Below are 12,692 nucleotides of genomic sequence, written 5' to 3'. Positions count from 1 at the left end.
GCACTACCTGTGAAGGTATGCGTAGCGTACTTCACTTTGTCTCCTTCAGCACACTTAGTTATGGCAAACACCAATTCAACTTTCTCGGTCCACCGTTTCAATCCGATTAGTCCTTCAATCGCATCAAATTCTGAAGGTTTGCAGGTAGTGAATTCCTTGTAGGAGCATCCTACACGATTTCTTGCGCCGTTAGCTGTATTGCTAGATTTAGAGTTATTGTTGGTATGTAGCGCGGCCTGTACTGCGGCTATGTTTGAAGCAAGAAAGGCACGAAATTCCTCTTCGCTCATATTCAAGGTGTGTCGAGTAGTCGGTGCAATTTCCTTCAAAATAGTCAAATGAAACAATTTAATCATACAGAATATTAAGAGTAGTCAATAGTATCTCGTAGCATAATATGAACTCATTTATAAAAGCTTTTTCTTCATATTAGCGTTTTATAAGTATAAATTCGGGTACTACCTACCCATTAAGTTCATACTTAGTAGCTAATATACAATTCAACTACTACAATTCCATATGAAAAACTGATTATAATAATATATCACATACAAATATTCTTCAAACTTACAACTTCGCTATATTACATATAATATGAAATATAGTAAACTATGATACTGGACAGTTTTGAAGATGAATCTAGTTAATACGTAAGTTGTTCAGCAAAGGAAATAAAGACACGTAATTCATAAGTCCAGAAACAAGTCATGCATTCTGGTTTTACTAAGACGACTTCCCATCCTTGGTCTTGTGGAAAATAACCGTTATGACCATTAGCTAGGCAGCATGTTGTAATGTCGTCAAAAGGATGAGGGTTTCGTAATGACCAACAGTCTCGTAATAACCTAAAAACCTCATTTCTTACCCCAATTACCGACTCCGTCACTTGTGGGAACGTTTTGTTTAATAGTTGTAGCCCGATGTTCTTGTTCTCACTTTGGTGAGAAGCGAACATTACTAACCCGTAAGCATAACATGCTTCTTTATGTTGCATGTTAGCCGCTTTTTCTAATTCACGAAATCCTATGTTGGGATATGTTGAGTCAAAATAGGTTCTTAACCCCTTGCGTAAAATAGCATTTGGGTTCCCCGCAATATATACGTCAAAGTAAACACATCGTAACTTATGGATTTCCCAATGTGATATCCCCCATCTTTCGAACGAAAGCCTTTTATAAACCAAGGCATTCTTGGAACGTTCTTCGAATGTCTTACAAACTGATCTCGCCTTAAATAGTTGTGCCGAGGAATTCTGACCGACTCTAGACAAGATTTCATCAATCATGTCTCCGGGTAGGTCTCTTAAAATATTGGGTTGTCTATCCATTTTGTGTTTTTATACTGTAAAATAGACAAGAGTTAGATTCATAAAAAAAATACTTATTAATACAAGCAATTTTTACATATATCATAAAGCATAAGCACACCATATTACATATATTACACCACACGAATACAACTATCTTATTCCGACTCGCTCGTTTCTTCTTCTTAGGTTTTGGTTCGTTTTGCCAAGTTTCTAGGGATATATGATGTTCCCCTAATACGAGCCGTCGTTTTCAACATTGATTTAGAAAAACCTGGTGGTTTAGAGGTTCCCGGGTTATTGTCACAACTTAAGAAATACAGGTGTTGACGATACATATATAGTTCATCGGGTTTGGAATCAAATTTCTCTATTTTTTTGCCCTTTCCCTTATTGTTCTCTTTTGCCTTATTAAATTGTGTTGGGGTAATTTCTATAACATCATCGGAATCCTTGTCGGGATCCGATTCATCGGAGAATTGGTAATCCTCCCAATACTTTGCTTCCTTGGCGGAAACACCATTGACCATAATTAACTTTGGTCGGTTGGTTGAGGATTTTCTTCTACTTAACTGTTTTATTATTTCCCCCACTGGTTCTATTTCTTCTTCCGGTTCTAATTCTTCTTCCAATTCTGATTCTTCTTCCGGTTCCGACTCTTCTTCCGGTTCCTCTTCGGGAACTTGTGAATCAGTCCACGAATCATTCCAATTTACATTTGACCCTTCATTATTATTAGGTGAGTCAATGGGACTTGTTCTAGAGTTAGACATCTATCACATAATATCAAACACATTAAGAGATTAATATATCACATAATATTCACATGTTAAAAATATATAGTTTCCAACAAAATTTGATAAGCAATCATTTTTCAAGTAAACACGGTCGAAGTCCAGACTCACTAATGCATCCTAACAAACTCGATAACACACACTAATGCAAAATTCTGGTTCTCTAAGACCAACGCTCGGATACCAACTGAAATGTCCCGTTCATATTGATTATAAACGTTCCATATTAATTGATTTCGTTGCGAGGTTTTGACCTCTATATGAGACGTTTTTCAAAGACTGCATTCATTTTTAAAACATCCATAACCTTTATTTTATCAATAAAGGTTTTTAAAAAAAAACATTACGTAGATTATCAAATAATGATAATCTAAAATATACTGTTTACACACGACCATTACATAATGGTTTATAATAGAAATATATTACATCGACATATGTTTCTTGTATGCAGTTTTTACACAATATCATACAAACATGGACTTTAAATCTTGCCCTTATTTTAGTATACAACAGCGGAAGCTCTTAATATTCACCTGAGAATAAACATTCTTTAAGCGTCAACAAAAATGTTGGTGAGTTATAGGTTTAACCTATATATATCAAATCGTAACAATAGACCACAAGATTTCATATTTCAATACACATCCCATACATAGAGATAAAAATCATTCATATGGTGAACACCTGGTAACCGACATTAACAAGATGCATATATAAGAATATCCCCATCATTCCGGGACACCCTTCGGATATGATATAAATTTTGAAGTACTAAAGCATCCGGTACTTTGGATGGGGTTTGTTAGGCCCAATAGATCTATCTTTAGGATTCGCGTCAATTAGGGTGTCTGTTCCCTAATTCTTAGATTACCAGACTTAATAATAAGGGGCATATTCGATTTCGATAATTCAACCATAGAATGTAGTTTCACGTACTTGTGTCTATTTTGTAAATCATTTATAAAACCTGCATGTATTCTCATCCCAAAAATATTAGATTTTAAAAGTGGGACTATAACTCATTTTCACAGATTTTTACTTCGTTGGGAAGTAAGACTTGGCCACTGGTCGATTCAAGAACCTATAACAAATATGTACATATATATCAAAGTATATTCAAAATATATTTACAACACTTTTAATACATTTTGATGTTTTAAGTTTATTAAGTCAGCAGTCCTCGTTAGTAACCTACAACTAGTTGTCCAACGTTAGATGTACAGAAAAAAATTGATATATATTATCTTGAATCAATCCATGACCCAGTGTATACACGTCTCAGGCTAGATCACAACTCAAAGTATATATATTTTTGGAATCAACCTCAACCCTGTATAGCTAACTCCCACATTACTGCATATAGAGTGTCTATGGTTGTTCCAAATAATATATACACATGGTTCGATATGATATGTCAAAACATTTGCATACGTGTCTATGGTATCCCAAGATTACATAATATATTAGAATACATGTATAATACAATATAAGTTAGCTAGGATATGATTAATATAGATTTTTTACCAATTTTCACGTTGTTACAACAAGAAAAATTATCCAATCTTGTTTTACCCATAACTTCTTCATTTTAAATCTGTTGTGAGTGAATCAAATTGCTATGGTTTCATATTGAACTCTATTTTATGAATCTAAACAGAAAAAGTATAGGTTTATAGTCAGAAATATAAGTTACAAGTCATTTTTGTAAAGGTAGTCATTTCAGTCGAAAGAACGACGTCTAGATGACCATTTTAGAAAACATGCTTCCACTTTGACTTTAACCATGATTTTTGGATATAGTTTCATGTTCATAAGAAAAATAATTTTACCAGAAGAACAACTTTTAAATCAAAGATTATCATAGTTTTTAATTAACTAACCCAAAACGGCCCGCGGTGTTACTACGACGGCGTATGTCCGGTTTTACAGTGTTCTTCGTGTTTCCGGATTTTAAATCATTAAGTTAGCATATCATATAGATATAGAACATGTGTTTAGTTGATTTTAAAAGTCAAGTTAGAAGGATTATCTTTTTTTTGCGAACAAGTTTAGAATTAACTAAACTATGTTCTAGTGATTACAAGTTTAAACCTTCGAATAAGATAGCTTTATATGTATGAATCGAATGATGTTATGAACATCATTACTACCTCAAGTTTTCTGGATAAAGCTACTGGAAATGAGAAAAATGGATCTAGCTTCAAAGGATCCTTGGATGGCTTGAAAGTTCTTGATGCAGAATCTTGACACGAAAACAAGTTCAAGTAAGATTTCCACTCGAAATAAGATTGTTATAGTTATAGAAATTGAATCAAAGTTTGAATATGAGTATTACCTTATATTAGAAAGATATCTTACTGTAAATAAGAAAGATTTCTTGAGGTTGGATGATCACTCTACAAGATTGGAAGTAAGTTAGCAAACTTGGAAGTATTCTTGATTTTATGAAACTAGAACTTGTAGAATTTATGAAGAACACATAGAACTTAAAGATAGAACTTGAGAGAGATCAATTAGATGAAGAAAATTGAAGAATGAAAGTGTTTGTAGGTGTTTTTGGTTGTTGGTGTATGGATTAGATATAAAGGATATGTAATTTTGTTTTCATGTAAATAAGTCATGAATGATTACTCATATTTTTGTAATTTTATGAGATATTTCATGCTAGTTGCCAAATGATGGTTCCCACATGTGTTAGGTGACTCATATGGGCTGCTAAGAGCTGATCATTAGAGTGTATATACCAATAGTACATACATCTAAAAGCTGTGTATTGTACGAGTACGAATACGGGTGCATACGAGTAGAATTGTTGATGAAACTGAACGAGGATGAAATTGTATGCATTTTTGTTAAGTAGAAGTATTTTGATAAGTGTCTTGAAGTCTTTCAAAAGTGTATGAATACATATTAAAACACTACATGTATATACATTTTAACTGAGTCGTTAAGTCATCGTTAGTCGTTACATGTAAGTGTTGTTTTGAAACCTTTAGGTTAACGATCTTGTTAAATGTTGTTAACCCAATGTTTATAATATAAAATGAGATTTTAAATTATTATATTATCATGATATTATGATGTATGAATATCTCTTAATATGATATATATACATTAAATGTCGTTATAACGATAATCGTTACATATATGTCTCGTTTCAAAATCATTAAGTTAGTAGTCTTGCTTTTACATATGTAGTTCATTGTTAATATACTTAATGATATGTTTACTTATCATAATATCATGTTAACTATATATATATCCATATATATTTCATCATGTAAATAACAAGTTTGATTGCTTAACATGTTGGAAACACGTAATCATGTAAATAACAATTTCATTTAATATATATATAAACATGGAAAATTTTGGGTCACTACACAAAGCGCTCAACAACTTATAGAATATCTTTATTAAAATATTTATAACTATGAAATCTTGTGGTCTATATTTATATCGATGATAGCTTTAAACCTATATATCTCACCAACCTTTATGTTGACTATTTAAGCATGTTTATTCTCAGGACTTTAAGAAAATCTTCCGCTGTTGCATTATCTGAGCAAGCTGTACATGGAGTCTCATGCTTTTAATTAAATAAAGTGTTGCATGCAATAAAACCTTTGTCATGTATTATATTTGACTGTTATGTCACGTGTGTAGTGTGACGCCCCGTACTAAATCAACATGTACGGACCATCAACAACAAGATCATTACAAGGTCAAACACTATATGTTGTTTCAAAAGAAGTTTGCATTCATAAGAAAAGGTGATGTCTTAACCAACATCAAATGTTTTACATCAAAAGTATGCTTCTATGAACAGAAGTAACTAGTAATAGTACATGACCCAATGGTCGTTACAAATCATTGTTTCAAAAGGTAACATAGTTTGAATGCAAATAAAAACATTTCATGCGAAGACATCTCTAATAAACGCAGCGGGAGTCTAACAAACATGACAACTACAGTGGAAGCAAGCAAACCTTAAGCACTTGAGAAAAACATGTTTAAAAATGTCAACACGAATGTTGGTGAGCTATAGCTTAAATGTAACAGTAATGTAAGGTAGACTACGAGATTTTAGTATTTCAAAACAGTATGAAAAGTATATGTATAACTGTGGGCACTTGGTAACTAACTTAACGTAAAATGAATTATCACCCCCTAAAAGTACACTTGGCGAGTGCGTATGTCCTCGAAGTATTAAACACTCGTTAAATGCTAGCGCGACTAGCCAGAGTGGGGATGTCAAACCCTATGGATCCATATCAAAGATTCGTGTTCACCGGTTCAAAAACCAATGACCAAATGTTACCGAGCTAAGGGGAAAGTTTATGCCGTTGTATCACCCACACATATATAAAGTTAAGTACTCGTGCCTAGTATGTAAAACGTAAAACACGCATGCATTCTCAGTTCCAAAATAGTTAAAGTAAAAAGGGATGCTATAACTCACAGTGAAAAGTAGTAGTAAAGTTGATTCGAGAAAGTAAGCAAGTAGTTTGTCCAAAAGGTCCTCAACCTAAGTCAAAAGTTACTAAGTTAGTAAATCGTTCCCAAAAGTTTAAAATTATGTAAATTAGGTCTTAAGTATCATCATCATTCATCATAAGTCAAAAAGGGTAAAGTAAGTTTCATTCAAGAATAGAGACCGAAGCAAAGGGCTGACTTTGATCAACTGGTACGACCGCTACGTAAATTGAAAAGACATGTAATCAGTGGATATGGCTCCGTATGTGAGTCCCCTAGCTACTGACCAAAATTTAGATCCATACTCGTCTTCGTTTGACCGTGGCGATGGTTTAAGTGCGAGTAGGTCAGAAATTTTAGCACAACGTTAAAAGGGTGTAGTGACTTTCGAAAGGCTATAAATCCTAAACCGTAACTCGGATTAAGACGAGGTCTAAATGGAAAATCATCTACTCGAATAGAAATAACTGAAAATCAACTTTCTAGTAGCCCAGGTGGTCTAATCAGTTCCAGAAACAGTAGGTAAAGGTGTTCCGGTGGGTTCTTGGTGCTTGATGCTCATCACGGTTCTTATCCTTGATGCTTGTAGCTTCAAGTGTACAACTTGTTGATGTGTTTGCATCATCTTAACCAAGGTTTGACCATCATAACACTAGTGTTTGTCAAAGATATGTAGCACAACTCAATTAAGTGTTGTAAGTAGTTTGATGAACCAAAGTTACATCAAGATCTTAGATCAGACACATACATGAGTTCTAATAGTAAAAGTAAACTAAATAAACAAAATCATAAGTTGTACAACTTAGATCTTAGCTAGATCTTAAAGATCCTAGACTAGAAAGTCTAGATCTAGTGTTCTTAAGTTAGATCCTAAGTTATAGAACTTGGATCTTTACTTTAATGAAACCATAAGTTATGAAACTTAGATTTTCATCTTGTAAAATGTATGTAAGCTTATAAGCTCTTGTTTACAACAAAATTAGGAGACCATAAGCTACAGAAACTTAGATCTAACATAAGTGTATGAAGTTGTAACTAGAAAGTTAAACTTCCATGTTCTTGAACTTATAAAGTTTCAAGAATAATGAGATCAAGATTAACTAGTAAATACTTGACCAAGAACACAAATCACGAATTTAAACTTGTACAAAAGGAAGAAATAATTTAAATCTATGAGTAATAAGTTCATGGTTGTTCATACTTAGAAAGATTCAAGCCAAGGCTTTGATCTTTAAGAAAGTAAATCTTAAGTTTACAAACATGAACACAAGTATGATTATGAACTCATGAACTTTTAGATCTTTAAAACATTTAAGTGTAGAACCATAAACTAGAAAGTTTAGATTCTTGTTCTTGGTTCTTTACAAACAAAAGATGAAAGTAACCAAGATTACATGAAGATACAAGTTAGAGAACTTGATCTTTAACAACAAAATAACAACAAACTAACAAAGCAAGTAATTAAAATGATGATGATGGAGTGCTAGTATTCGGTTTTCAAGTAAGAAAGGAAGAAGAAATAAGTTTGTTACTTACAATATTTTGAGAGAAAAAGTGAAGTGTAAAATGAAGTGTGTGTGTGTGGAGTGAAGAGTACTAGTAAATAAGTATCAAAAAAGATTTGAATCCCTCCCTTGAACCAAGGTGGCCGACGGTTTTCATGGCCAAAATGGGGAGGTCAAAACTTGCCTTTCAAGCATGGGAGATGGTGTAAGCTAGAAGTAGTAATAAAGTTAAATGGTATGGGAATAAGGTGTAAGTATACTAGTAACAAGTCTTTCTAACAAAGCCAATTAATCTAACTTATCATTAAGATGTTACTAGCATATAAGTGGGCTCCTAATTAATCCAATAAGAGAAGTAGGGTGGGCTTCCAAGTCCATGTTCATTAATAAAGGCCCAAGTCCAAGTTTGCAACAATTAATTAAACAAAGCCCAAGTAATTAACTACTAACATTAGTTAATTAAAAATTATTAATATTAATTAATCATGAATGTAAATAATATTCAAAAATATTATTCATGAAAAGTACGTGTGTCACAAAGACGAGTCAGGACAGGTAAAGTCAAATACGGTAACAAGTAAATGTATAAAAATACATTCATTAAAGTGCAAGCATTAATAATAAATATTATTAATAAAAGTTGGAAAAACCAGGGTCGTTACATTACCCACCTGTTAAAGAAAATTTTGTCCCGAAATTTTAAGCTGAGGGAGATGGAGGAGCTGGGAAAAGGTGAGGATACTTCTGCATCATTTGATCTTCTCGTTCCCATGTAAACTCAGGTCCTCGTTTGGCATTCCATCGGACTCGGACGATCGGAATCCTGTTGTGTTTCAAAAGTTTGACCTCACGGTCCATAATTTCGACAGGCTCTTCCACGAAGTGGAGTTTGTCATCAATTGTAAGTTCCTCCAGTGGTATTACAAGTTCCAGTGGAGCAAGACACTTCTTCAAGTTCGATACGTGAAAAGTAGGATGAACTGAGCTCAATTGGGTTGGAAGCTCCAAACGGTAAGCAACGGATCCAACACGCTCCAAAATTTCAAAAGGGCCAATGTATCCCGGATTTAACTTTTTGCGCTTTCCAAAACGAATTACACCCTTCTAAGGTGCGACTTTCAACATTACGTGGTCACTCACGTTGAATTCGAAGTCTTTACGTTTAAGGTCTGCATAACTCTTTTAGCGATCACGGGCCGTTTTGAGTCTCTCTTTAATCTGGGCAATCTTCTCCGTCGTTTCATGGACTATCTCGGGTCCGGTGATTAGCAGTTCGCCTAAATCGGCCCAATAAATAGGAGAACGACACTTACGGCCATACAACGCTTCAAAAGGTGTGGCATTAATACTCGAATGATAACTGTTATTGTAAGAGAATTCGGCTAACGGCAAATGCCTTTCCCAAGCCTTTCCGAAATCAATGACACATGCAGGCAACATGTCCTCTAAAGTTTGAATCGTACGTTCGCTTTATCCATCGGTCTGTGGGTGATACGCAGTGCTCATGTCGAGACGAGTTCCCATGGCTTCTTGCAAAGAATGCCAAAATCTAGAAGCAAAACGGGGATCTCGATCTGAGATGATCGATAAGGGTACACCATGTCGAGATACAACCTCTTTTATCTATAGTTGAGTGAGTCTCTCCATCGTATCTGTTTCCTTCATGGCCAAGAAATGTGCAGATTTAGTAAAGCGGTCAACAATAACCCAGATGGTATCGTATCCGCCCACCGTCTTTGGTAGCTTGGTAATGAAATCCATTGTTATCCTTTCCCACTTCCATTGCAGGATTTCCAGTTGTTGAAGTAATCCAGAGGGCCTCTGACGCTCGACCTTAACTTTCGAGCAAGTCAAACACTTACCAACATAAGTTGCAACGTCCTTCTTAAGATTAAGCCACCAATACTGTTCCTTGAGGCCGTGATACATTTTACCGGCTCCTGGATGAATCGAATATCTCGACTTATGGGCTTCATCAAGTATAAGGCTCCGTAAATCCCCATAACGAGGTACCCAAATCCTTCCGGCATAACATCAGAGTACAGACTCCTTAACCTCGAATCGAGAAATGAGAATGTTCAAGTATTCATAAGATAAATTCTTCTTCTTGAGAGCCTCATCTTGGGCTGCTCGGATCTGGCTATTGAGGTTCGAATGAATGGTGATGTTCAGAGCCCGAACACGAAGAGGTTCTATCCTCTCCTTTTGACTCAAAGCGTCAGCTACAACATTGGCCTTGCCAGGGTGATAACGAAGTTCACAATCATAGTCGTTCAGCGTCTCGATCCATCGACGCTGTCTCATATTCAGTTGTTTCTGATCAAAGATGTGTTGGAGGCTTTTATGATCGGTGAAAATAGTGCTCTTAGTTCCATAAAGATAGTGTCTCCACAGCTTTAATGCAAAGACAATGGCTCCAAGCTTGAGATTGTGAGTAGTGTATTTTCGCTCGTGAATCTTCAGTTGTCGGGAAGCAAAAGTGATAACCTTTGTGCATTGCATCAGCACACAACCAAAACCACTTTTTGAAGCATCGCAATAAGCGACAAAATCGTCACAGCCTTAAGGGAGTGATAAGATAGGTACGGTGGTTAATTTCTTTTTCACGGTTTGAAATGTTGATTCCTGTTCGGGTTCCCAAGTGAACTTCTTCCCTTTGTGAGTCAGCTCAAAGGACGCGCAATCAGAGAGAAACCTTCAATAAATCTTCGGTAGTTACCGGCGAGGCCTAAAAATTGGCGGATATGAGTTGGAGTAGTGGGGGTCTCCCACTTGCGGATAGCTTCAATCTTTGCGGGATCAACTTTGATACCCTGGTTGCTCACAACATGACCCAGAAATTGGGCTTCCTTCAACCAGAACTCACACTTGGAGAATTTTGCATAAAGTTGCTCTTGTCTCAAGAGTTTCAACACTAGACGAAGATGTTGTTCATGTTCTTCTTCGATTTTGGAGTAGATGGGGATATCATCTATGAAGACGATAATGACCTTATCCAGATATGGCTTGCAGACACGATTCATGAGGTCCATGAACACGGTAGGTGCGTTGGTTAAACCGAATGCCATCACGAGAAACTCATAATGACCATAACGAGTTCTGAATGCAGTCTTCATCACATCGCTCTCTTTCACCCTCAACTAGTGATAACCGGATCGCAAATCGATCTTAGAGTAAACACTTGATCCTTGTAGTTGATCAAAAAGATCGTCAATTCGGGGAAGAGGATACCAATTCTTGATCATCAATTTGTTGAGTTCACGGTAGTCAATACACATGCGGAATGATCCGTCCTTCTTCTTCACAAATAAAACAGGTGCGCCCCAAGGCGAGAAACTTGGTTGGATAAACCCACAGTCTAGCAGTTCTTGTAATTGGCTCTGTAACTCTTGCATTTCGGAGGGTGCGAGTCGATAAGGTGCGCGAGCTACAGGCGCAGCTCCTGGCATTAAATCGATCTGAAACTCTACTGCTCTCGGTGGCGGTAATCCAGGCAATTCTTCCGGAAAGACATCGGAAAATTCGTTCACAATTCGTACATCATTCACACTCTTCTCCACGGTTTCTATCATTTTCGCATGTGCTAAAACAGCAAGACGTCCTTTCTTCATGATCTTTTGTGCTTTCATACAACTAATGAGATTCAGTTTCTAGTGATGTTATGCGAGGCGTATATGAAATAGTGTATATTTTAATAGGAAATACTATTAAATGAAGGTATTTCGTATGCCCGAGAGACATAATAAATTAATGTGGCTAATGTGTTATGATCCAAGTCGGGTCATACCCAATAACAAGCTTACCAACACCTTATAAGTATTTAATCATAACGAATGGATCGTTAAATAAATACGCAACACTTGGATTTCAGAAAATCGGTTTTCTGAAATATTATTACTTGAGATAAATTATTTGGATAATTTATGTATATATTATTTATGGGTTTAAATAATTAAAATGTGTTATAATTTTATAAAAGTTTTATAAAATTATGCAAGTAACAAAACATGGGATTAATTTTATAACAAATCAAGTTGTTTAACAAGAAATTAAATTTCTTTTGACCACACCATAAGGGTGGCGGTTTTGGTGGTCTCCAAGACATTCCCATACCCCATTTTTCTTGTTACTTACAAAGCACATTTTATTAGGAGCATGCTTGTTGAGAGTACCAAGTATTTTCCTTCACTCAAGTAAGATAATAAGTAGGAAACTCTCTCATATTACTCTTGTGAGGTTGCTGGCCGAAAATTACAACAAGAAGAGAGGGAGTTCTTGAGCATATTACAAGTTATTTCCAAGTGCAATTAAATCCTAACCAAAGGCTAGGTTGTTGGTTACAAGTTTGGGGTATAATCCCTTGAGGTTTCACCATTAGAAGCTTGCATTCATTACCATCTTCTCAACAACCTGCTGTCCGATTTTTGGGTCATAAAGGAGAGTGGTTTCAAGCTTGTTTACAAGGTTATCAAGGTTCCATAGTGTAACCAATCTTTAGGGTGGTGTTGAAGAACAAAGCTAGGTGTTTTGCATCTTCATATTCATCTTCTTTGGAACTAAATTACCTCCTAACTTGGAGAAGGTATAACTCCATGAACTAGCTCTATT

The sequence above is a fragment of the Rutidosis leptorrhynchoides genome, chromosome 11, assembly GCF_046630445.1.
Source record: "Rutidosis leptorrhynchoides isolate AG116_Rl617_1_P2 chromosome 11, CSIRO_AGI_Rlap_v1, whole genome shotgun sequence".
NCBI lineage: Eukaryota > Viridiplantae > Streptophyta > Magnoliopsida > Asterales > Asteraceae > Rutidosis > Rutidosis leptorrhynchoides.
The sequence above is the reverse complement of the archived record's forward strand: the minus strand, read 5'-3'. Positions refer to the sequence as shown.